Source organism: Micrasema longulum, unplaced genomic scaffold (genome assembly GCF_059751315.1).
Source record: "Micrasema longulum isolate JH-2025_06_02 unplaced genomic scaffold, ASM5975131v1 h1tg000101l, whole genome shotgun sequence".
Lineage (NCBI taxonomy): Eukaryota > Metazoa > Arthropoda > Insecta > Trichoptera > Brachycentridae > Micrasema > Micrasema longulum.
In genome coordinates this window covers 421,497-447,434 of record NW_028277307.1, presented here as the reverse complement: position 1 = coordinate 447,434, position 25,938 = coordinate 421,497, and the positions used below count along the sequence as shown (strand labels likewise).

Sequence of the window (25,938 nt, the reverse complement as noted above, 5' to 3'; positions counted from 1 at the left end):
GTTCATATTTGCACCTGACGATGGGTAATTTAAAATACCTGAAACTAAACTTCTTAGATTTTCACGGCCGTTAAGATGCACAATATGTTTTTCTGGGTTATTATGCCGTGTGTCGTTCGTACTTTTTACCGACGTTTCAGATCGCGTTACACCAAAAAGTACGAACGACACACGGCATAATAACCCAGAAAAACTTATTGTGTACCTGAAACTAGTTGTGTTATAAAATATTAAACTCTTATGTGGTAAAAATTACTAAGTATTTAATTTTAAATAAATTCAATTAAATATACTTTTAACAAACGTAATTTAAAATAAATAAATAAACGAAAAAAATCTAGATGTATTAAATTGTAAGTCTCGAAATTAAGCATTTTTTTAGAAAAAAATATTAAAATGTAAAAGTCGTAAAAACGTAAATATTTCACTTTTGCAAATTAAAATATACTGACACTTCAAAATCCCCAAAATAAACCTAATAATAATCAACCGAGTTTGTTTAATGTTAAAATACATAAATAGGTAATGTAAATGAATGTTGTTATTCTGTTTTCCTTGTGTTGGAAATCCGAAATAGATCAAATAAAATAAAGGTGAAATGCGTGTGAGGTAAAAAATGTTGAATATATATATTGTATTCTAGCAACGGTATGATATTCCATACAAAACACGTATTCCAATCCGAATACGTAGATACTTTGTATTTTGAAAATGTGTTCCAGGGACTTGCGCAGAATGGGGCAATTCGAACGAATCTCAGCGCGTAGTGGGTATCGTAGCTAGCAGTACTACGCAGACGGTCAGAGGTAGTCTACGCCGAACGAAAGTGCTACGGTGGCTTTACGATATGTTCTCTCCGGGCGCTTGTCATCGTAAAAACTAAACGAATGTCTCTACAAAAAATAAATTAAAACACAAACACCGTACGATGTTTTGTGCTAGTTTTTTCTAACACTCGCTATGGAGATTGTCATTATCGGACTCAAAATGGACTTGAGCTAGGATGCTATGCAACAAAAGTGTTTTGAAACTTAAATGAGTGAGTAATGTTTGGAAAAGAATGTTTAGTTAGCAATTGGAAATTACACACAGACGAATACGGTATTGTGGTGAGTAATATTTTTATGCTTAATTACTTGTGTAAATCAAAGAAATCACAGAAACAATTGAAAAAAAAAATCAATTTTTTAATTTTTTATTTAATTGTATGTTCTATGACAAAAACGCAGATTCAATATTATTCTTATTTGTGGACTCCAAAGGTTATTTTATTTATTAAAAATATTTTTTATGAATTCAAATTCTTTAATTAAAACAGGTAAATATTTTTTTTCTATATGGCATTAAATAAATGAATTTAATACAGCTGTAATGTGATAAATATTTCAGTAATTTAGTTAATAGCTAAATGGTTTAGTTGCGAATTATGTATGCAAAGTTCTGGATTTAAAACCCCACATTACAAAACTGTGCATACTTGTTTTCCTGGGTACTCAAAATAATTATAAATTGTAAAAATAAATAGCTTTTTAGTTAAACAAAAAAAAATATGTAAGGCACTACATACGTATGTTTAAAGTTAGGTACGCCTAAAAAGTTACCTAATAAAGTTAAGAATTTTTCGAAAAATAATTTTAATGATAATTAGGGATGAAATTGTAAAACCTCGAACGCGCTTTATTATACAAAATTCAAGCAGGTCGCATGAAATAAGTTTTGCAGCTACAATTCGTAGGCGTAAGTAAGCCATTTGAATCAAAACCCAAGATCGTAATTTAAAATTATAAGAAATAAAAATATTTTAAATCAAGAATCAAATCATTTTAAGGTGTGACTTATGGAAAAGAAGGATATTTGAAAATCTAGAATAAAGAAATAGTTTATTCAATTTTTTTTTTGGATTACAACAATTCGACACTTGCACCGGCGCACAGAATAAAATCTAACAGGGCCAATAATCTTTTATAACTGTCTTCAGCATGCGAGTAACAAGGCTCACAAGAAAAATATTAAGCAAAACATTTAATAAAACATAAATATTTAAAAGGCGATCTTAAAAAATGTGAACAAAATAAAAACCAAAGCCAGGTTTATACAAAGTAACATTAAAGACGCTTAACGAGTTTAAAGATTTTAAACTTTTTTGAATCGATAGATATTTCAACAAAGACGAAGAACATTTTTGAAGGGCGAATAAAATTTGACGATTTATTTTGACACTTAAGAAACTGTGTACCTAACCTTTACCATTGCACCCATCTGAACATCCATATTGCAGATGTGAGTAAGACCATTCTGCCTATGTTTGATAATCCATTTTTTTAAAAATCCTTCCATCTATTAACATTTGTGAAGCACCTGTGCTAGTCAGGGGAAATAATATATTGCAATGGAAAACCACCTTACAAACAAACATTTCATGTTGACCTTAGCGGAAATTCAACCTAGGCCCTTGAGCATGGTAGGCGAACGCGTCTACCATTACGCGACCAGGTGGACTTATATCCATTCGATTTTATTTTTCAGGATTTTTACCTGAGAGTACCCATCGAGTCAAAAACACTCTGCCTGAACTATTCTTCACCCGACCCGACACACGCGTAATAACAATACAAAAATTTTAATTGTACAGCAAAACTTGAAATTCAAACACGTTTCAAATTAAGGAACCTACTTGTACCCTCACGATTTTTTTTATTGATTTATTTTCTTGTTTTACATGATATTTTTTTCTATACAAACACCTTACTAGGCACAAATCAAGAGAGGCATTCTTTTATATATTTATACAATAGAGAATCGGGTTGTGGTCCCGTGACTAGTGTCTCGGACTCACGGCTCAATGGCCCGTGGTTCGAATCCCACTCTACCCCAACTTGATTTCAATTTCCTAATAGTGAGTTATTTATTGTATAACTCGTTGAAAATGGCCCTGATAATGAAATATTCAGATTTCATCGGATTTTACGTAGTCTGCCTAACTGGTACAACCTATTTTAAGGCAGACGTTTTTATGCGAAATAAACAATAACACGACTACCTACTAGGTAATTTATTATACAGTTATACATTATTCAATTATATTATTTATTATTCAAGAATGTGTTTTAGTAAATTTTCCGATTTTTCTCGACCTAAAGCCAGTTACCAATTTTTTACAAATTTATTGATTGAATCCGAATCATGGTTTCGCAATGTTCGGGTAACATATACAAAATTTTGGGGGGCAAAAACCTGAAATTTCATTGCTCAAATTCAGAGTTTGTGATAGACCTCCTGACCCATCCGTTTGATTCCTGGTAGTGTGGGAGTGTTTCTTGTGGAATTTTATGCCTGAAGTTAATGTAATAGTTTTTAAAATATGTACCTATGTACACACATAAATGTATGCTTACTTTAATCGAAACAGCACAATCGAACAAGTACTGTGCAAATATTGAGTTGAGCAACAAGGCACCTCTACATCAGCAAGTTCCTAGTAGCCCAAAATCTGTACAAATATGAAATATACACGAATACATGACATGTAAAAATGATGTGATATTTAATAAATCACTGTTTTGGTGGGGTGGCCATCTCAAGGCAGTTCTCGGGACCCAAATTAAAAAGCCATTTTTTTTTTACAAATAATTTAAATTGCTCAATATTTTTACTAACTTTTGCAACAGGTGGTATGTTGTTATATATTTCAAAAGCAATGTATACATGACTTTTTTGTCCAAATATAATTTTAGGTGTCACGTATAGTTATTTCATTTTAAGGCGCGTTTCATCGCTAGTATTTGTCTATATACTCCCATAATTTTTATAAGTTTAAACGAAATGTACCTTAGCGTACTGTTGCCTGACGTCCAGGACACCTACTCGTTCAAAGTCCTCCGTTATGGGTGTCTTAATAGGTACCCCGAGTAGAGCCTTGAGTACACTCTTTTGTGACATTTTTAATACATGAATGGCATTTTCCCTGGCCCAACTCCACGCATTTATTTTATATTCTATTAAGCTTTGATACAATGTGAAATACACTTTTATTTAAATCAAAACCTATTTGAGTTAAATTGTCGATTTGACTCGTCCAACCTAAATGAATTACTTCGCCAATCATAAACCCTTGTTTGGAAATAGCAGAAACAATCTTCAAATCACATGGAAAAACTAGAAAGAAAGTATGACGTCATAAGTAAAATAAAAACAGTAATAAACCCTGCCGTCCTTAGGTTCACCACACCTATGTGGATTTCTGGTTTTATTTTTTTTTTAATACTCTAAGCGAGTTTTTACACTGGTTATACTTAAAATCAACTCTCTAGTATATTTTTCTACAGCAAAAGCAGCGCAACGTTATTTCAGAAGATTTTAATGGTTTTTGTTTCTGATAAGTCCTTGAGTGTAAATTACTCAAAATAGCGTCGAGTTATGCAGCATGTTTTTTTTAATTTAAATAAATTGTTTTTTATCCACATCCGCTCCTAAAGGGGGCATACAGACATAACCAGGCGCCTCCAGGAGACCTTAAAGTTGACCAGCACCCTCGCCTCCTCCCATGTCAATAGCGTCGATCAGCGTCCCTTAGTCCAGAGAATAAAGCCGAAGAAATATTGAGTTTTTCCACTGACATTTCTTGGTGGAAATGCACTTTTACTTATAATAATAAAAAAAAAAATAGTTTTATTCCACTTTTATTTATAAATTTTTACCAGTGACTTGGTTTCGTTGTGACCGACATCGTCAGACTATAAACGTATTTTTGTTATTATAATTAAAACCGAAAAATTGTAATCGACGGTCTTCCGGAAGATGGGAGCCCGTAGGTGTGAAGAAGAGGCAACATGGGTTAAGGCTCTTCTGAGGCATACGCGGCACATGTAGAAGCCAGGTCCACCGCCGCACCCTCAAAACACTCGGTTTAGAAGGCTGCTGCGTCCGTTTTTCGGACTTCAATGTTAGCTAGTAAAAGATTATCCATTAATAAACCGGCTTTTACGACATATATTTTAAATATTTGAAATGTATTTAATCATAGCGTAATAATTATTGACTTTTTTTTTTAATGAAAAGGAATTTTTACGTTCTAATGATTTACCCAAATATTTCATTTTGAGGGCCATTTTTTCACTATTAGAAAATGGAAATCAAGTTGGGGTAGAGTGGGATTCGAATCAAGGAACTTTGATCCGTGAGTCCGAGACACTAGCCACAGGATCACAACCCGATTCATTTTATCATTTTTTTACCACCCTTATTTATCATTAAAAAAAATGTATTTCTCGTGGTTAGGTTTGATTTAAGTTTAAAATTTAAATATTATTAATATTTAAAGCATTAACTTTGTGGTCAAACATTTTAATAAATAATATTAAATATTTGTATATAACCACTTACCGACTTTTTTGTGTCTACTGGTTTCGAGACGTACCCGTCTCTTCGTCTAAAAAATCTCTAAAAATCTAAAAAGTCCCTTTACAATTAAAATTTATTATTTTAAAATTTTTATTTAATTTTTTAAAATTTTATGTTTCAAATTATGTCTGAAAATATTTCTCCACTCCATTGATTTTGAAAATACAATTAATTTTTCAAGATCCATTTCACATATTTTTATGGGTAATCGTAGTATGTGATATTTCCTTATTACAGTGGAATTCTATCAAGAATTGTGAATCAATAACATATTTCAGATTAGGTAAAAAATATGTTTAGTCAATTCATCAAACCCGGAAGCTCTTGACAATAAAAACATGGCCATGAAGAAACACGAAAATTCGTTTCAATTAAGTATTTAACATCAATCACTCAAATTAATCGCCAAAACAAACTGAATCCATTATTATAACATTCGTTGAGACATTTTCATGAAAAGTAAAACGCGTTAAAAGTGATACGAAAAATCCAAATATGTTTTCTCTATTTTGTACCTTTAGTGACAAGGGTAAACGGGTGCCATAGAGAAGACAATTTAATAAAAATACTGGAAAAAGACAACGGACGAGCGTCTTTCATTTTCCCGCGCTGTTTATCATTTATTCATATTCAGTTTTTTCTCTATCTACGTTTTTCTTAACAGTTTTTTCTCATTTCACCTCTTGCTTTCGCTGCCTTATACCCGTATGCAGAGACAAACCTTAAGGTGAGGAAAGTACATTCTATTGTCTTCACCTGCGGGTTATTCTCTGCATTTGAAATAAGAATGTACTTTCCTCACCTTAAGTTTTGTTTCTGCATACGGGTATTAGTCTTCGTGAACCTAAATGAGTAATTGAATATTCGATTTGATTTCATGGAACTCTTGCTATAATTAGGAAATTAAAAAAAGTGTGCCACAAGAGGCAAAATTAGCAGTTCACAACGGAGTTCTGATCCGACCCTGATGATGAATGGACTTGCAAAAACAGGGATGAAAGTAGGCTGAATGCTGTCGAAATGGCTGTCGAAATGCTGTCGAAATGGCTGAGACAAGCAATATCGACAAAATCAAGAAAGAAGCTCTGCGCTGGTTTGGACGTGTAGAACGAATGGACAGCGAGAGAACGGCTAAGAATATGTACGATGCGAATGTTGATGGATGCAGAAATAGAGGAAGACCGAGAAAGACATGGCATGACCAAATCCAACAAAGGTCGGAATTATCGGTGCGCGTGCATGAGAAGATGTATGAATGTAGAGGAAGCGAGATCTGTGTTCAAAGATAGAGTGATATGGCGTTCTATCCTCTCTGCCTACCCTTACGGGGAAACGGCGTGATGGTTTGTTGTTGTTGTTTAAATAAATACACAAACATACTATTTACTTATTTTAAAACTCACCTGTTTACATTTTTCGATTCTGTCGGGATATGATCCTTTGTTAGATTATCCCAATTTAACATTATTTCAGTATAGTCATTAAGAAATATATAAGTTATGTTTATTTAATGATACGCAATTATGATAACATACATGAGCTTTATTTTTCACTGAATTTATATTCGGAGGCTGTCGGCGTGAACAAGAGAACGATGTCTTGTATATTTTTCTTTTATAATATATTTACGGCGCCCTCTGTTGGCCGGTTTTAGATATTATATGACATTTAGAAACAGTTCCTCATTTGTTTTAGTCAAGTTTAAAAAAAAATAAAAACCTTTAAAATTATATATACATCTATATTTATATTACATACTATATCAGCAACATTGATTTTTTGTTTAATCCATTAGTTCTCAAAGTTATTTCACTCACGAAAGCCTTTATTTAAATAAACCTTCGCCCCCCTAAACCTCTTCAACGCCCCCAATTTTTTACCTTCCATCGTCCTCCTGAAGGCCTTCAGCGTTCACAAGGGGGCGGTATCACCCACTTTGAGAAAGATTGCTCTAAGCTCTTCGTTTCTCTAAGTATCTGCCTGTCCATGAACCGTAGCGTGTACTTTATTTTTGGAAACTCTTTTTGTCATCTCTAGCTAAGTTTCCATTGGTAATATGCACGTGTCAAAAACCTGCCTTTTACGGCAAATTGGAATATCTTTGTGAAATTAGGACAAACTTTGATAAATTGGAAAAGTTTCTGGTGTCATGTGCCATGAGGCAAAACTAAAATAGCCATTGGCAGGACATTATATGGCTAGACAGGGGAACACTAAATGGGAGCCACAAATATTGATATGGAGACCCTGGGCAAATAAATGGAGTATCGGAAGGCCGCCATAGGCTGACGATATTTTCCAGATTGCTGGTGGTGCCTGGATGCGGATGGGTCAAAAAAGAGATGTGGAAGGAGTTGGAAGAGGCTTATATCTAGTGATGGAGAAGTAAAGGCAAGAAAAGAAGAAGTTATTATGCACAATAAAATATAACGCAATAATGTAAAACTTTCAAGTTTGTTTGTGAAAATTCTTGATGGTAATTTATTTCAGAAATTGAAGACGAGTATACTTAAATTCACAAATTTAGAATAACCAATGATTAGTTTCATTACTTTCGCGACGTCTTTGAGATTAGTATCTTTGCTATTAAATTAAATGCATTTATACGAAAGCCACTTCAAAAAAGATATAAGCTTTTAAAATGTGGTACAAGAAGAAGATATTAAAAATTTCCTGGGTAAACAGAGTCCGAAAGAGGACGTTCTCTGAAGGATGAAAAAAGATAAAGCAAACTTGAGTACTTTGAGCATGTGATAAGAAGTGACAAATATAACATTTTACAAGTCATTCCACAGCGAAGGATTGAAGAAAGCCGCAGTGCAGGTAGAAGGTGCATCTGTTGGCTAAAGAACTTGCGTGACTGGTTCCATCGCAGTGCTCAGTCTTTGTTCACTTGTTCAGAGCAGCTGCCAACAAAGTAAGAATTAAGAAAAACAACTCCACCAGACTTGTTAAATAATCACTATGAACATAACATATTACAGAACTTATCTTAATGGTGAGTGGATCCACCTTGAAGCAACACCACTTGTAGAGGCTTGGAGATTTGTTTTATTGGAACTTCTTAGGCGTTGTCATACTCGTATAGTGAGTTAACAGAGTCATCTTCTATTGTTTATACAGCAAAATTGAATTTTGTGAACGAAAATCTTTTTACTTTTATGATTTTTTATTTAACACATGTTCAATTACATCTTTCCGATGAAAATAATTTATTTTTTATTAAAATATTTACACATTCGTTAAAAAAACAATTACTCGTTACAATACAACCGATTACAATGGGAAGTTAACAAAGTTTTCTTCGACTGTCTATAAAGAAAAATTGATATTTGTGCACGGAAATGAGTATATTTGCATTTACATATATCTTTATCGGTAACCTAGAATTGAACACGTTTAAAAGAAAAAAATGTGTGCATATTCTGCTTTTCGTACAGAAAACTTTATTTTATATGTAGATAATTCCCATTGTAATCGGAGCCCTGGTTCTTTAGTGAAGAAGTTCACATAAAACATGATTTTCCGCTTAAAAGAAAAAAAATATATTTGTAAATATTTAATATTCATTCCTTTACAATTGAAGTTCGTTCTGAACTCGAAACTTCATACAAAACAGGTGAAATATTTTGAAACAATGCTCGACCCACTTGACCCTTCAAAAATTAGTTTGGAAATTCTGAGTTCCTTTAAGGGAGTAACTTTCAGTTTTCAAATACTCCAACGCACTAGACGGAATATTATTCAAATGAAAAAGTTCGATTTAAATCGCGCTCAAATTTGACGATAATGATTTATTATAAACTTTCCGCAACTCATCTCGTTATTTTAATCAACAAATATGTAACTGAAAATAAAATAAATGGCGTTGAACTGTACATACAATAACATTGATTTGAATATTTTGTAAAGAATTAAATTTTATTTTAACGGAGAGGAAAAATATTTATAAGAAGGGAAAATGAAAGTCTAGGTATTTACAGGGCTTATAACCGGTAATTGGCTGGTTTAAGTGGCCATTTTCTACACTGTATAACATTTACTATTTTTTCTGTTTTAACATCCTCATTTTCTCAACTCTTCCATCTGTTGACTTTTGTGAAGTAGAAGAGTTGAAACCTTTATTGATGCGAATGACAAGTCACATGAAAAATGTTTTTTTTTATGTCTCAATATATTGTAATCTTAAGAACTCCCTCGGAAATTATGTAAATGAATTATAAAATATTCTCCATTTCTCTTGCAATATGTAAGTATTATAAAATTTATAAAATTTGTTGACAAACTCAAAATATCGTCGACACCACTTGGTTCTGGAAATATAAACAATTACAAAATATTATCAGGTATTCCTTAGTAGTAGGTGAATAAGTCAGATGAATTTCACTCGTATCAATAGAGCTCCTTAGCTTTACCAAAATTAACGGATGGAAGAATAAAAAAAATACAGATGTCAAAACGTAGGCAAAATTATGAATGTTACACAGTATGTAAAATGGCCACTTAAACCATGAAACGACAGGTCATATCCTGAATATATCTAAACTTCCATATTCTATGTTCACCAAATAAAAATGATCTTTTTTACGCATACATTTTGTACACATTATCTCCCCCAGCAAATCACTTCTTCGTCTAATAATTTTCCACGTAAGATAGATATTCCTCGAATTGTTTCCCCGTTATTCAATCAGAATAATCGGGGTTCTACTGTATTATAGGATAAATATGCTGAAGTATAAATACATCAAAAACAGAGTATATAACTATCCGGAACTTCGAAAAGTTTTGGAGTAATTTGAGAGTGGCTATCATATTAGAAATGGGATCTGGATCACTGAATATTAGATAATAATTGTCAAGACATACAGCTACTGTATAAATCAGTAAGTTGAAGGTCGATCGTCCGTGAAAGCCTGAAACTTTACCAGTTATCAAAGAAAGCTTAATTTCATTTCTTTGTATTCAGATACGCAAATCCGAGCTAAAGGATTTCGGTTCTGTTCGCGTATTGATCAGAATATAATTTGCAGTACTGAAAAAATATTCAAGTAGCAAGCTACAAGACTAAAATGCAATATCAAATAAGTATAAATGAAATTCACTTAACTGAATGTGAAAAAATCTAAGAGGGGTACGAAGAATACTCCAGTTAAAATGCTTTAAATACGACGTGAAAAAAAATAGTTATTATTATCATGGTAGTGTTTATAAAACTGTTTGAAACTGTGTAAAAATTATAATTACTGACGCTGTTTAAAAAATCCGATTTTGAGATATTTAAAAAAAATAATAAAATTTAGTCAATTTGAGAACGAACACATAAAAGAAACATGGTATTGATTAAAACAGATGAACAAAAGCACGTTGAATAAGTAGTCATACGTTATACATTTTATTTAATTGCTGTTGGAAAGAAAACTTTTATTGCGGATTACATTTCCGTCAATTAAATCGCAAAAATTTAGTGTAGTTTTCAAACATTAATAATAAATGTGGTAGCGTCTAAATGTTAACGTACAAGGGAAGTTCTAGCGGATCTCATAATAAAAGTTACCGAGTAGAATGGATACTCACGACATTTTCTCGAGCATTGCTGGTCTTGTAAACACTGAAAACAATTTGATATTTTAATGGAAATACTTTTTCTTATTTCTTCTCGCCGAATACTCACTTTCTCTTTCTTGTATCCGCGTTTTATTGGCGAGAACTTCTCAAGTTCTACGATGATTTATACTTTCTGCGAATACGTTTTGGTTAAAGGTAGTTTAGGAACGGCCGCGTATATGAGTGTCCTATAAACCTAATATTTCTTAGTACCGGTATTTATTATGTTTATGGTACGACTGGGTATATTTGTATCGGAAAAATATATTTCCTAATCCATTACTTACTTCGTAGTGAAATTCCGCTCTGCCATACTTCAGGTAGGGGATATATGATATATTATATAAACGGAAACCTCTGAACAAAACCGATAAATTGTTATATTTTCATTTGAATCGATTATTCCCCGCGGGAGAAATGGTTTTGAGAATTATTGTTCGCATTCATTTATGACCAAAAATGGTGGATCATTGTTTGTGAATCATTTTTTCCACACGAAGAATGTCCAGTGAAATTTCTAATAACGTTGCGTTATTTAATTTAGGTTATTGTTCAATTATACCAGTAACTGGTTCGCCCAGTAAATTTAAGTTCGTGTAGTAAATTTAATTAAATTAATTATACCATGTATTTTTAATTGTTAATTGTTATGGCTTGACACGGGCACAGCCCAAAAAGCCTTATTAAGGCAATTAATATTTAAACGAGTGTAATTTTGAATGAATGGTTAAATGTTTCTACTGATATATTTCTACCACAACTTAGACAATCCACATTTTTTTTTTAAGAATTCATAAATACTGAAAATTCCGTTATTAAATAACTTTTTTTAACCTCTTGTCAGGTTTCCCAAAAACAACTGTACGAAAATAATTAATCTTAATACACTCCCGAGTGAGTTGAATCCAGTATTTGTTTACTAAGATTTAAATATATTCAAAACAATGTTCAATTTTTATTATTGTTGGTATATTTTCCAATTTATATGTATGTTTCATTTTTTAATTATTAATGGTATATTTTCCTATTTATAATATACTAGCGGATCCGTCAGACGTTATCCTGCCCAAACGTTGCTCCTTGGTTTGCCTGCTATTAGATTGTTTACGCACAAAACTTCTTTTAAAAACTTTTTTATGCACAAAAAAACAACATCTTTCCAATTTTTTTGTAAATGTATTCTCCTCGAATGCAACCCTGGTAGATCTACGAATAACATATTTATGCTCCTTTCTTATCTTTTACATATTAGATTAAATATTTTAATATCTACGAACACGCACAGCGCAAACATCTATATTTCTCTGAAAACCGAACGTAAATCGGTTAAGCCGTTTAGGAGGAGTTCGGTGACATCACACGTACAGAGGAATTATATATATAAAAATTTAAGATTTATTCTTCAATTTGTATTATTATCGGAATGTTTTCCAATTTACATTTATTTTTAATTTTTTGATATTATTAATTTTTGAATGTTTAAGCATCATTTAATGAAAAAACGTCCAGAAGGTCCACAGAAACACAGTAATATCCTAGCTAATAGGGACCCGAAACAAAGAACCTCTGTGCATTTTAAAACTGTGAAATAAATGAATAGATAAATCAATAAATAAATGTAGAATATCGATTTATAGAAAAAATCATGTAAAAGGAATTAACGACAATAAAAAAAAATATTTTGTGAATTCCCATAATTTGATAGAGATAATGTTTTATTTGTGAATTATTAATGAATAAATAAATTGTAATTCTTTCACACTACCTTAATACCTTGATTTTGTAGACAGGGCATAGTCCAACCGCAAGTTAAGTTAAGTTACATGGTTTAAACTAGCGATGTATGCGTGTAGATTTGTGCGCGTAGTGTGCATGTGGATGCGTGAGTTTCTGGGTACCATTTGAAAATATTTATAGAGCCAGTGTAGTGCGTTATGTTGCGATTTTCAGAAAAAATGTGAGGCATAACTTGCCAAACATATCTGCACCTTAAAGTTAAAATGCTGGATGTCGCATTTGGTCAATTGTTCGGAGAGCGGTTTGAAGTTGTAAAATTGTTTCAAATGTATCTCTCGAAGTAAAAACACAATTGATTGCTGTTTTTTTGGATTTATAGGCTTTGGAAAAAAAAAGAAAACATTTAAAATATGGACTGTAAAATAACTATGGGACTTCAATGTTTTTTGTTCTAATTGCCCGGCCCGCGTCCTAATTCCTCTTCGGACTTTAGTATGAAAAGTCATGAAGAATATTGAATAAAAAGCAACGTATTTATAAAAATAACATTAGGCAAAAACCTCAAATTACGTGCTATTAATTAGAACATTAATTGTTTATGAAAATAACAAGTATGTATAAATTTAATGACATGTTATTAATAGCAATAAAACAGTAATTGAAAGTAAGCAGTATGTGAAAAAAAGCAAAGTAAAATAATTGAACTACCGGCAAAAGAAATGACATAATGGTTAAATTAATATGGTTGATTATGACAATAAGACTTAATCTTGTCCGTCGCTGCGTCAGAGGTAGTTTGTTATAAAAAATGTAGAATTTATTTGGTATCCACTGCTTTAATGCCAGCAAACCGTTGAATTTTGTTAAAAGCATGATTACTATTACTGCACTTCTGATGTTTTAAAACAAGCTATTTCAGTAGTGGTATACCGGAGGACTCTAATGTTTTTTTAGCATGAAATGAATATGAATATATGAACAAAATGGCATTCATAACTCAATTTTGCAAAAAATGTGACTTCCAGCCTTTCAGATATTACAGTACTCGTACAAATATTATTTTTACGCTTACACAAGTGACATAGTTTCTTTGAAATTTATCAAACGTGCTGCATTACTGGCAGACAAAGCACAGTGCCTCGTCTGCTTGATCTCCAAATCAATATTAAAAAATTATTATAAAAGCAATTATTGAACCACACGTTAACTACTGTAGTAGCATTTTATTATTATCAAACAAAGAAAACATAGATAAACTAACTGTATTACAAAATAAAGCCTTAAGAATCATTTTGAAAAAAAACAGATATACGAGGGTAAAGTCGATGGTAAATGAAATGAAATTATTAACATATAAACAAAGAATATTTTACAATACAATGATATTTGTTCATAAAATTATAAACTCTAATAAAAAAACAGAATTTTGGAAAAAAATTGATCGGAACCAGCATGAACACGATCACAATACTAGAGATAAGAACAAAATTAGACTTCCATTTAGGAAAAAGGCAAAGTCACAAAATTCAATTTTATTTAAAGCAATTAAAAAGTATTACGAAATGGAAAAAAATATTTATGAAGAAAAAAACATATCAAAATTTAAAATAATGGTCAAGACATATGTGATAAACAATTTATAAATTAAATATATTTGCAATGTTATTATTAGAACACACATAACAATATGTATAATATGTGTGCCCTACTTTAAGATTTAAATAAATAAATAAATAAAATAAAATATATTTATAACTAATGTATCATACTATGTACTTCTAGATTACCTTCTTTTCGCACAAAGATACTTACAAGATTACAGAGATCTTATTTGGGCAGTTTACTTCGTTCGGAAATGAGTATTTTTTTTCTTTGTATGTGGGCACCGCTAAGGAGTCGAAAGTCCTTAAATGCGGTGCGCGGTATGTGCTGGGCAAGCTGTATATTCTGCGTTATCTATAAATATGAAAACTTTGACAACAAAATTTTCAGCGTTATGAGATACATATTTTTTTATCCACTAAATTTATTCAATAAAAATCATACCAATAATATATATTATATCACCTTTTTTATATGGATACCTAATAATAAAATGGCATCAATCGTATAATTCAACTACAAACAAAAATATTTAAGGGTTTGTTTCAAGATTTTTATCAAACGAAAACCTATTTTTAGAAAACAATGTACACATTCATTGAACGAAAATAAAATTCGTGAGCAGAAAGATTTTATAAAGCAATCCCACAGTAAACTTTGTATTTGGGACGTTTAAGTTTTCATTCACAAGCCGAAAGTAAAAAAAATTAAAAAAAACTTTGTATGAAATCGAGTGGAAATAAATCTATCTCGTCGTTTAGTGGTTGATGCGTTCGTCCACGATGTTCAGGTTGATAATCTCTCGTCTCTCTCTTTCATCTCTCATGATCAATGGTAGGGTGGACGGGAAATATTGGTTTTAAAATTGAAATCATTTTACCTTCTACTTATCATAAATAATCCAGATATGTTGCAATTGGATCACACTGCCCGGGCTCAGAAAATGTTTCATTCTAAGCTTGTTGAAAATTGAACCTAAGGGCAAATTGAACCCAAATCGAAACAATAAAAAAACGTGGGTCTTTTCACATTTTTTATTGTTTCGATTTTTAAATTAAAATATTACTATGGTAACGGTATTAATATTTTTTTCGTGCGATGTCGGATAAATTTTATACAAAGGTTTAAAATATCCATATTTTGAATTACCAGAAAGCAAGACGTTTCGCGCCCTGTGGGACAAACGGCACGTATGACGTTTTAGCGCCTAATATGTTCACAACGTTTAGAAGTGCAGCCCGCGGGCATAACGCGTGACGTAAAAATGACGTGATGCGAATTGCGACCCGTGTGTGCTGATTTTTAAACCCGAAAATTGAAAATAAAATATTGTTTTGAATACATTGATAGTTATATCGTAAAAATACTCTACAATCTGCAAAAACGCACTAAGTCCTATCTACACAAAAAGTCGAGATAGTTTCTGTAATAAGTCAATATAACATAAATACGTTCAGAGAAAAAGCACCAAGGGACAAGGGACGCCGTACAGGTGGGCCATCAATAACAATATTTCGGATGTATTCAGCGGAGCTTATGGAGCAGTACTGACTAGAAAAAAGGCGAGATTGTTGGTCGGCGACATGATATCCTGGAGATGTCTAATAAGTGATGTCCACGTGCTTCGCTCAGGGGCAAACGTGGCAATAATTATTTTATTTCTTTCTCTTTTTACTTATGAATTATTATTTTACCTAATGTAATACTTACTGGACATTAGATAAAATGATTACATAACTTTTTTAATTAATGAAAAAAAAACATTTCTCACTAAGTGACTGTAGTAGGTACAATGTGACTTCAGTTTGAATTTTTAACTGTGGTATTATGTATCAGCGAAAATGCACTAAGTCATATCAATCCATTTTATTTTGAAAAAAATGTTCTGAAAGTTCAGTTATTATTTATAACACTATCGAATAAAATGGAATAAATGGATCAATTTACAATTTCTTTAAGTTGGCTAACTAATGTTTAGCATAATTGTATATATTTTGACTTGTATGAAGACTCTCCTTCCTTTCATAGTTTAACTTCCCTTACTAATTCGAGTTACCTACTTACGTAGTACGACGTGTTTTTCTGATCGCTCCGTTAAAACTGTTTTAAATATTGTTAATTTGTGAAGTTTTGATTATCAGAGGTGATTTTGGGATAGATTATATATGCTTGCAAATTTTCAAGCAAAGCATTAAACAGAATAATATAATCTTTAGCGTTATTTCTGTGAGTAAAAAGTTTTACTAAGTGAATTGTCACATTTTTGGGATTTATGACAGTTTGCGGGTATGTCTGTTTTGAATTAAATAATTCAACTGATAAAGCAGAGAGTAGATAACGCATTTTACTGCCATCTATTGATAAATATAAAAATAAAAACAGTTACCAATTTAATACTGTATTATAATTACTGAAGGAATAATATCATTAGTTTTTATTTAATATAATAAGATTAAAAATGAATCCACATACTTTGCTTGAGGAAACTAAAATAATAATTGAGGAATTAATACTTGCCACACAGGATCCATCAAAAAAATTTAGCAAGGATCAACAAAATATAGTGAATTTAAAAGCAAATAAAATACTTGCTTTGATGGGTCACATAGCTGTTGATATGGGAGAAAAAAATAAACAAATTGAAAATATGAATACGAATAAAATGCTCGCAGAAGATAGTTATGCAAGAAAACTTACTCTAAATATGGGTACTCTCAATAGGGCGAAGGTAGATAAAAATAGTCTAAACTTTCGAAATGACTATTCTGTTTTAATAACGCCTACAAAAATAAATGAAACAGCTGAGAGTTTACAAAAAAAGTTAACAGAAGGCGTTAAAATATCTAAATTCGGTATAAAAGTGTATGGAATAAAAAAAATATCGAAAAATCGACTAATTGTTAAGTGTTCTAATAAGGCTGATGCTCAAAAACTTAGTGAAATTATAACCAAGGAATTGGATGATGTCGAGGCCCAGGAGATGAAGAAAAGAAAACCTACAGTGATTTTGAAAGGTGTGTTTAATGAATATGATAAAGAGCATTTATTCAATGATTTGATGGGTCAAAATGAAGAAATAAAAATAATTAAGGATGCGCATTTTGAAATAAAGAAAATTATTAAGAGTAAATACAACGATACTTCAAATTATATTGTAGAAACCGATTGTGCATTGAGAAGACTTTTGGTAAATAAAGGTCAATTATATTTGGGCTATCAAAGGATATATGTTGAGGATGCAAACCCTCTACTGCAGTGTTTTCACTGTTTATTCTTTGGACATTCGTCTGCTAGATGTCTCCACAAAGATAATACAAAACCTAAATGTTCTTTTTGTGCCGATGATCATTCTTATAGAGAATGTATTAAAAAAGACAAAAGCTCACCAATCTGTCTTAACTGCTCTAAATACAATGAAAAAAATGATAAAAAAAATGCTGTAAATCATCAAGCAAATGATAAAACATGTCCTATATATAAAAAAATGCTCTTATTTGCGCAGCAAAAAATTGAGTACTAGATATGGCTTTTTCATATATGGATGAAGATATTGAAATCAATTATACAAGAACAACAAAAATAGAAGACTGGATTATGAAACAAGATGACACAGTCACACACTTGACATGTGTCCAAATTAATATTCGATCTGTTACTAAATATTGGGAATCATTCATGATATATTTTAAAAATTGTTTGGATAAAATTGATGTAATAATGCTGTGCGAAACGTCTCTAAAAAGTGAGTTAGTCAACTTATTTAATATTCCGGGCTATAACTCGTATAGTTTTTGTAGAAATAAAAGATCTGGAGGAGGCATTTTGCTTTTCATAGATAAAAATATTGTTTTTCAACCTGAATTAATATGTTCTGTAAATTTTGAGAATATTTTTGGCACACTAACATTAAAAAATAAAACCAAAATTAACCTACTCGCTGCATATCGACCTCCAAATATGAATAAAACTTATTTTCTCAATGAAATAGATCATATTCTTAAAAGTAATTTTCAACATGTGGAAGCAATTCTTATGGGAGACATAAATTTAAATGTGCTCAATACTCAAGATCCTGTGATAATATCATATGAAAACTTACTTGCAAATAACTATTTTATAAAGTGTATAAATGATGTAACTAGGGAAGCGATTGTTAGTGGCAAAATTACTAAGTCTTGTATTGATCATATTTATGTTAGATTGATAAGTGAAAATAATATAGCTGCTTGTGTCACCGACACGATGATTGCTGATCACTTTATAACAGCAATTCAAATTATATTTGATAAAAATAAATCCATGCCTCAACAAAATAATTTTAATCGTTTGTCTATATTATCTCAAAAAAATATTGATTATGAAATAAGGAAATTTAACTGGAACTCTCTTATAGAAGAATCAAATTGTCTTATACTTTATGATAACTTATATGTCTGCTTCAATGAAATTTATAAAAAAAGTAAAAAAAACATACATTTTAAACCAAAAACTAGACCCTATGCTATTAAAGAATGGGTCACAAATGATTTATTAGAAAAAATACGAAATAGAGACATGTTTTATAAAAGATGGAAAAGTACTCCTACAAATAAATCATATGAAAAAGAGTATAAATTGTTAAGAAATAATGTTACTAAATTAATTAAGATAAATAAAACTGCTTTTTATGGAAATAAATTCAAACATTGCTTCAATGATACTAAGAAAACTTGGGACGAAATAAATAAGTTGTTAGGGAAAAGGAGTAAAAGCAGTTGCGATGAAACCATAAATAAATATTTAATAAAGAATGATACTACTCCTAAAAATATTAGTGACGATTTTGTTGATCATTTTACAAAAAGTATAAATAACATGCTACATCATTGTAATAAAAAAACAATTGATGCGTCAATTGACAAACAACCGCAGAGCATGTTTTTGCCTAGAGCAAAAATAAAAGATGTCGTTAATATAGTTAAAAAATTTAAAAATAGTAAATCTGCTGGATTTGATAATATTAGAATGTTTGATGTAAAAAAACATATTGATTTATTAGGACCAGTATTAACACATTTTATTAATTGCATTATACTCCAAGCGGAAATACCAGAATTACTTAAATATAGTATAGTCAGACCCATATATAAAAGTGGTAAACATTCAGACATTAGTAACTATCGACCAATAAGTATTTTACCTGTTTTTGAAAAAATATTAGAAAAATACATAGCTCAAAAATTAATTAATTATTTATCAAAATTTTCTATAATTGATCAATATCAATATGGTTTCCAAAAGAAAAAGAGTACGGAATTATTATTACAAGATTTTTCAAATGGAATAAATAATGAACTAAATAAAAAATATCACACCTTTGTTCTATTTATCGACAATTCAAAGGCATTTGATACAATTAACCATTCAAAATTAATAGACACATTAAATGACATTGGAATCAGAGGAAACCTTTTAAAACTTTTCAAAAATTATTTAACTAATAGAAAAATATGTGTCAAAGTATTAGATGAAAATAGTAAAATAGAACATGTTTCTTCGGGGGTGCCACAAGGATCAATATTGGGCCCTACCTTGTATATAATATATGTGACAGTCATGTATAAACTATTTAATAATGTCAAACACTATGTATACGCCGATGATACTGCTTTAGTTGTGTCTCATAAGGACCTCAAAACTGCAGAGAAATTATTGCAAGAAGACTTTTTAAACCTGCAAAAATGGTCCCATGATGCAGGGTTAATAATTAATTCAAAGAAAACCAAACTTATGCACATAAGATCACCGAACTATAAAACTCACACAACACCGTCAATTTTATCACATAACTATACGTGTATCCATAGTGATATTATGCAACCGTGCATGTGTGAAAATATTGAAAATATTGAGCAGTATGTTTATTTAGGTTTAACTATAGATTGTAATTTTAAATGGGATGTACATATTAGAAAATTGTGTAAGCGATTAAGAGCAATAAGTAATAGAATGTACATATTAAAATATTATGTCCCTGTTAATACTTTACGAATTATTTATTTATCTCTCTCTGAATCAATTATACGATACGCCATAACTTCCTGGGGGTTATCAAGTGAAACTAATATTAATTTTATTCAAACCTTGCAAAATTCTATGATCAAATTGCTACTACATAAAGATGTATACCGCCAGAGACACAATATTTCAATATCATTAATGTATAAATCTGTAAATAAATTATCTGTTAGGGCTCTACTTTGGTACAAATTAATTTGTCAGCATGCGTCGCACTCCGAGTATAAACTCAAGTTGGTACATGATTACAACACCAGGTTTACTAGTATGGAAGGGCTAGCTGTTCCTAGATACTGCAATAAATATGGCAAAAGGACACTGCAATACAGTATACCTAAAATATTTAATATGTTACCAAACAATATTAAAAATACTGAGTTAAATACAGGAGTTCGACGTTTGCTCAAATTATGGTTATTAGAAAAAAGTTTTTTGTATTAGTGATAGTTTTTAATTTTTCAAAATGCAAAATGTAATCTGTAATTGTTTTTCAAGTAAAATTATTGTTAATGTAGGCTAAGTGTAAATAATTAATGTAATTTATAAGAACCTGCTGACGAGTTGTATGTATGCAACTCAGCAGGACTTTAATTAAGAATTTTTTTGTAAATATTTTTTGAAAAAATAAATAAAAAAAAAAAAAAAAAAAAAAAAACGTAGAAGCATTTCTGATCTGTCTTTCCTCTTCAAAATTTTAAACAATTTTATCGATAGTCCATATCTCTTGGAACGTATTTCAATGAATTGTCCCGTAAAGTCAACATGACAAGTTAATTATTTTATAATTCATTGCCTCAAAAAAAATTTGTTCAAAACTCGTTTATTTATCGTAGCTGCTCAACACAAAATTTTGTGACATCAAAAAAAACTTTTTGAAACACTGTAAAATGAAACATTTGTCAGTGTGTAATAAGTTAATGTTCCTTTAAATATGTTTATTTTACTATGATATCAACATTTTGAATTGGTCAACTATATTATGAAAATCCCTCTCCTTCACTCCTCCACTCCTCCACTCTATTTCTTCATGCCTTAACCTTCTTACGAGATCTTTTATTTTTCTCTCATGTCTTATATAATATATTATTTTTCTCTTTACTGTGTAACATGTTCTTTCATTCTATTTGTGAAAAACTTTAACTGGGTGTGTGTACTATTTTTTATATTCTGTATTCTTATATAACAACTGTTGTTTTTCCTTAATAAATAAAAAAAAGTTATTTCCTTACAAACTTTGAATTTCAATTATCTCAGAAGCAGTAATTTTGATTTAAGGCTTTTTCGCAGAATACCCACGATATTATCATTAGAAGCGTAAAAATCCCCTCTTGATACGTATTATATTTTTAACTTCATTCACAACTTGTGAAAATATCACACTGGACTTCAAGTATTTTATCTACTTAACCGAGTTTATCACTGCAACATGAGGTTAAGAAATATTTTAGTAAATCTATGTAAAGTGCGTTAAAACTCGACGAACCGAAAACGTTCTGTCACCCACACAAAAGCGAAGTTTATTAAAGATTTGAATGGACTGCAGTACATACTGTACTTTTTCCCCACAAGAGCAAACGCTTGTCTGTTGGTTACATTGTTTTTCTAATATTTCATTTCAACTCTAAAAGGTCAATTGTACCAGAATATTCTAATGTAAGATTTCAATCATTACCACTTTGAAAACAAACCGTATGGTAACTAGCTTAAAGTGATTTTAAACGGCATTAATTGACAGTATAATTAGGCGATTCCGACTTCGTGAGATGGGCCATTCGCATAGACCGTGGGGGAAAGGAGTTACGAAAGGATGTGATAACGCCAAATGTCACTCACAGACCCGAGCCTACTAGAAGGGCCTCGAACACAGCCTTCGTCTATTCACGCACACAGATTTATACCATTGATAAAACAATAAATTTAATGAAAGTGCCCATGATGTTATTCCAGGCGGAGAGAGATAGCGCTTTGTTGAAAACTTCATCCTATAGATAGGTAGTAGGCAGTTTCGCAAATTTACTTCAGAATTATAGGTCATATTTTATATAAATATACAAGTTCACTCTCTATTCGGAGAGTATAGCGTCCACAAAACGTCCCCGGGCTTCCCTGTCAGTAGCCTATTCCGTGCATTTCGCCTAACCAGTCCAAACCTCGAAGTTTAGACGTGAACTGCAGACAAGCCATCGGCAGTGCACGCTCGAGACTAGAGATCCTGAAGTCCTGTAATGTAGGCAAGCGTGGTCAATGCTCATCTTAAGAGGATATGCGGTGACAGGGAATTTTGATGAATAGGTATTTGAACATTGTTTTTCTGTCATTCTCTCGCAGATACCTCCCCGATACTGTGCGAACAAGACAACTGCACGTCGCACAGTGGGCCCAAATTCACAAAACACGATCAAAATTATTTTTTGGTAATTTATTACTAAAATGTAATATAATAATATTTGGATAATTTATACAGCGTCATTTTTGTGAAGATCACCTCAAGGGCGCTGTACAATAAATAAATATCCTAACACGTCTTGCTGCTACAGAGCGTATGGACGGTTGGGATTCTAGCTCCTCGTCTCCAATTATGATATATTACAATTATGATATATATGAGCTAAATAACAGAACGTCTTGCAGCTACAGAGCGCATGGACAATAAGAAATCTAGCCCCTATTTACATTTTTATTTTCAAATGTTTTATTTGACAATGAAGTTTAGAGTTTAAGTGATATTTTAAAAGAAATAAAAAGAAAATTTATGAAATTAGAATTTAGATAGCAACAAGTCTTGCAGCTACTGAGCGCATGGACGGTTGAAATTCTAGACCCCATTTACTATATTTAGATATTTGATAGTTGATAACATTTACATAATATGATAGCTAACATCACAAAAAGTCTTGCAGCTTCAAAACGCATCGACAAATGGAATTTCAACAACATAAGAATGATTTTAAAAAGTTAATAATAAAAATAATTTAAGAAACGCAATAATAATACATTGAGCAAAGAACTAGTAAGTATGGCAATTAAGTGAACATGTAACAGCACAAAAAGTAAAATATAAAAAATTAAACAAAGATACCATTCCTTAACTTATTATTAAGGTTAACAAGACAATAGAAGATATTCTCAAACTCGTCCCTGTTTTATTTTGGTGTGTAGTTAACAGGATAAAAATGTTATTTTATTCGTTTTTAAGGTTCTGTCATCAAAATAGACAATAAATGCAAGCATAAATATTTATTTTTTATGTATCATAATTGATATTGCTTTAAATATTTATAAATATATATATTTATTCACTATCTGCTGCTATCTTCAACACTAGTCTCCATTTCACAATTAACATGTTTTAAGCATATATTGTTATCTGCATTTTGTGTTCCTTCGCAACTCTCTATTGTATTTCTAAAATATGGAAGTACAAGCAACTCATGCGTTTCCGATGATAACTATTGCTTTTTTTTCTTTGGTGAATTTCTGAGTGAAGATAAATAAAGACCCGATGATATTAAAAGCATATTTAATAGGATATCCTAGTTGGTAATGTTTTTTGAGGATTTCTTCGCAAAACCTCTACGAAACGTTTCATGTCTTTATTTCTTGTTTCTTTCTTGCTTTTCTGAAAATTCTCTGATTAGTAACAAAGTCAACTCGATCACTTTAGGACCCTGAGAATATATAACGGTAAAAAAAAGCTATTAAAAATAAGAAAAAGAATTCTATAATTACCAAGAACATAAATTTAAAATATTTTCACTGTTTCGTAGGCACGTATTCTAAACATGTTTACCTCAATTTGATGTCCACTTAATATTTTTGTAATAGCATAAGCTGACTTGGACATTGACGTTTTATATATATATATTTTAGATTGATCGCTGAGATCTAAAAAATCAGATTGAGGCCGCCCTGTTTTATTCTGATTTGTACTGGTTGATTGAGGCAAAAAATTCTTAAGCTCCATTCGATGTTTTACTATTACTCTTCTTTTTCTTTAAATATATTGAAACTGTAATGACTTGAAATCCATTTTGTAAAATAATCATAATTCGAATTGTGACACATTAAGATTTCTAATACAAACATAATGACCCCGTACACAACTTAGGCTCCAGTGCGTATCTCCAATATTTTTCGTAAATACCTACACTGCTCTTGACAACATTAAAAAAAAAACTATAAAACTGTAAAGCTCTTTTTGAGACATATATATAGTGGTGGTATATAATGTATAAATGTGGAAGAGGCTAGGATTGTATGCCAGGATAGACGTATGTGGCGGTCCATTCTCTCTGCCTACCCCTATGAGGAAATGGCGTGATGGTAGTAGTAGTAGTAGTAGTAGTGGTATATAAAACTGTAAGAAAAAAAGAACGAACAGAGCAAAAATTCATAAACTTTGATCTGAAGAAAAATACATGATTACAACAAATTAGAACGACTCTTTTACGTAAAAAGTATTTCTAAAATCTGGAAAAACTTAGATATAATATTGATAGGTTTTTTAATAGACAGAGCAGGGGGCGGAGGAGTACTATAAATAAACCTGAACAATTTTTTTCGTAAAAAAAATGGTACCAAAATTTGCCGATATTTGAATAAAATATTTCTTTTTAAATATAAGTATTCTGTTTATTATTACTTACTTTATATTAATAAAAAATAATTAAAAAATATAAGCGGTGAAACGCCAGTATATGATAAATGCTTCCGCCCACAATTGGACTACAACTGAAACAACGGGTCAATGCGTGATTTCAGTGTTCCAGCTCCCACTACATGACCACCATTTTTGGTTTTAAAAACGCACATTTTATTCAAAATTTATCTGTGTATAAGATGAAAATTATAAAAAAAAATTATTGAATACTTTACATTTTTTACTTTTTATCGTGAATTATTATTTTGGTTCCACAGTGCGTCGCGTAGGGCTGTTTATTTCTAACTGAAATCGAAAAAGTCAACGTTTTGTTGTCCCGTTTTTAACACCTCAAAACCGATCCGATTTTGTTGTTTTTTATTTGAAAGGGTATTAAAATAAAATTTTCTGTGTCGTTCTTTTTTGCGTTTTTCAAAAATAGTTGTTATATTTGTATGCCGTCCATCCGAAGACACCTGATAAATAGGTACTTTTAAGGGTTTTTGGATGGTTCAACTAGAACGGATCGGAACTACCCATAATAAACGATAAATTAAAAACACAAAACGATAGGGACATGCCAATTGTAAATATCTATATTGTTGAGGAGTGGACGAGGTGTGAAGAATACCTCGTCCTAGGAGGAGGAAAATTGAGTAAGTGGACTGTTATGTTAGGAAAGAAGGTTGCGCAACTCCACTAACCTGCCGAAGATGAGGCGTGGATAAGTATTGGAACCTGGCAAAGCTGGCGGTCGTGGGACGCTAGCACAGCTTGTATAAAACTAATGGTCTTAATGGACGCAGGCACAGCTCGCTACATGAAAGATTTTAACGAAAGAAAACTCACTTCACTCGTATAATGTTATTTGTGTACTGATAATATAATGTTTTTTC

The 25,938-nt window shown here is 31.1% G+C and overlaps 1 protein-coding gene across 1 annotated transcript in view; it reads left to right on the top strand.

Annotated features, from left to right (window-relative positions):
* The first annotated feature begins 785 nt into the window (after window positions 1-785).
* LOC148284635 (uncharacterized) overlaps window positions 786-25,938 on the top strand; it is an 83,807-nt gene continuing 58,654 nt past the window's right edge. The window contains exon 1 of the mRNA XM_088237161.1: window positions 786-1,109. The gene's annotated coding sequence lies outside the window, so the exon portion shown is untranslated. The remainder of the gene's footprint in view (window positions 1,110-25,938) is intronic.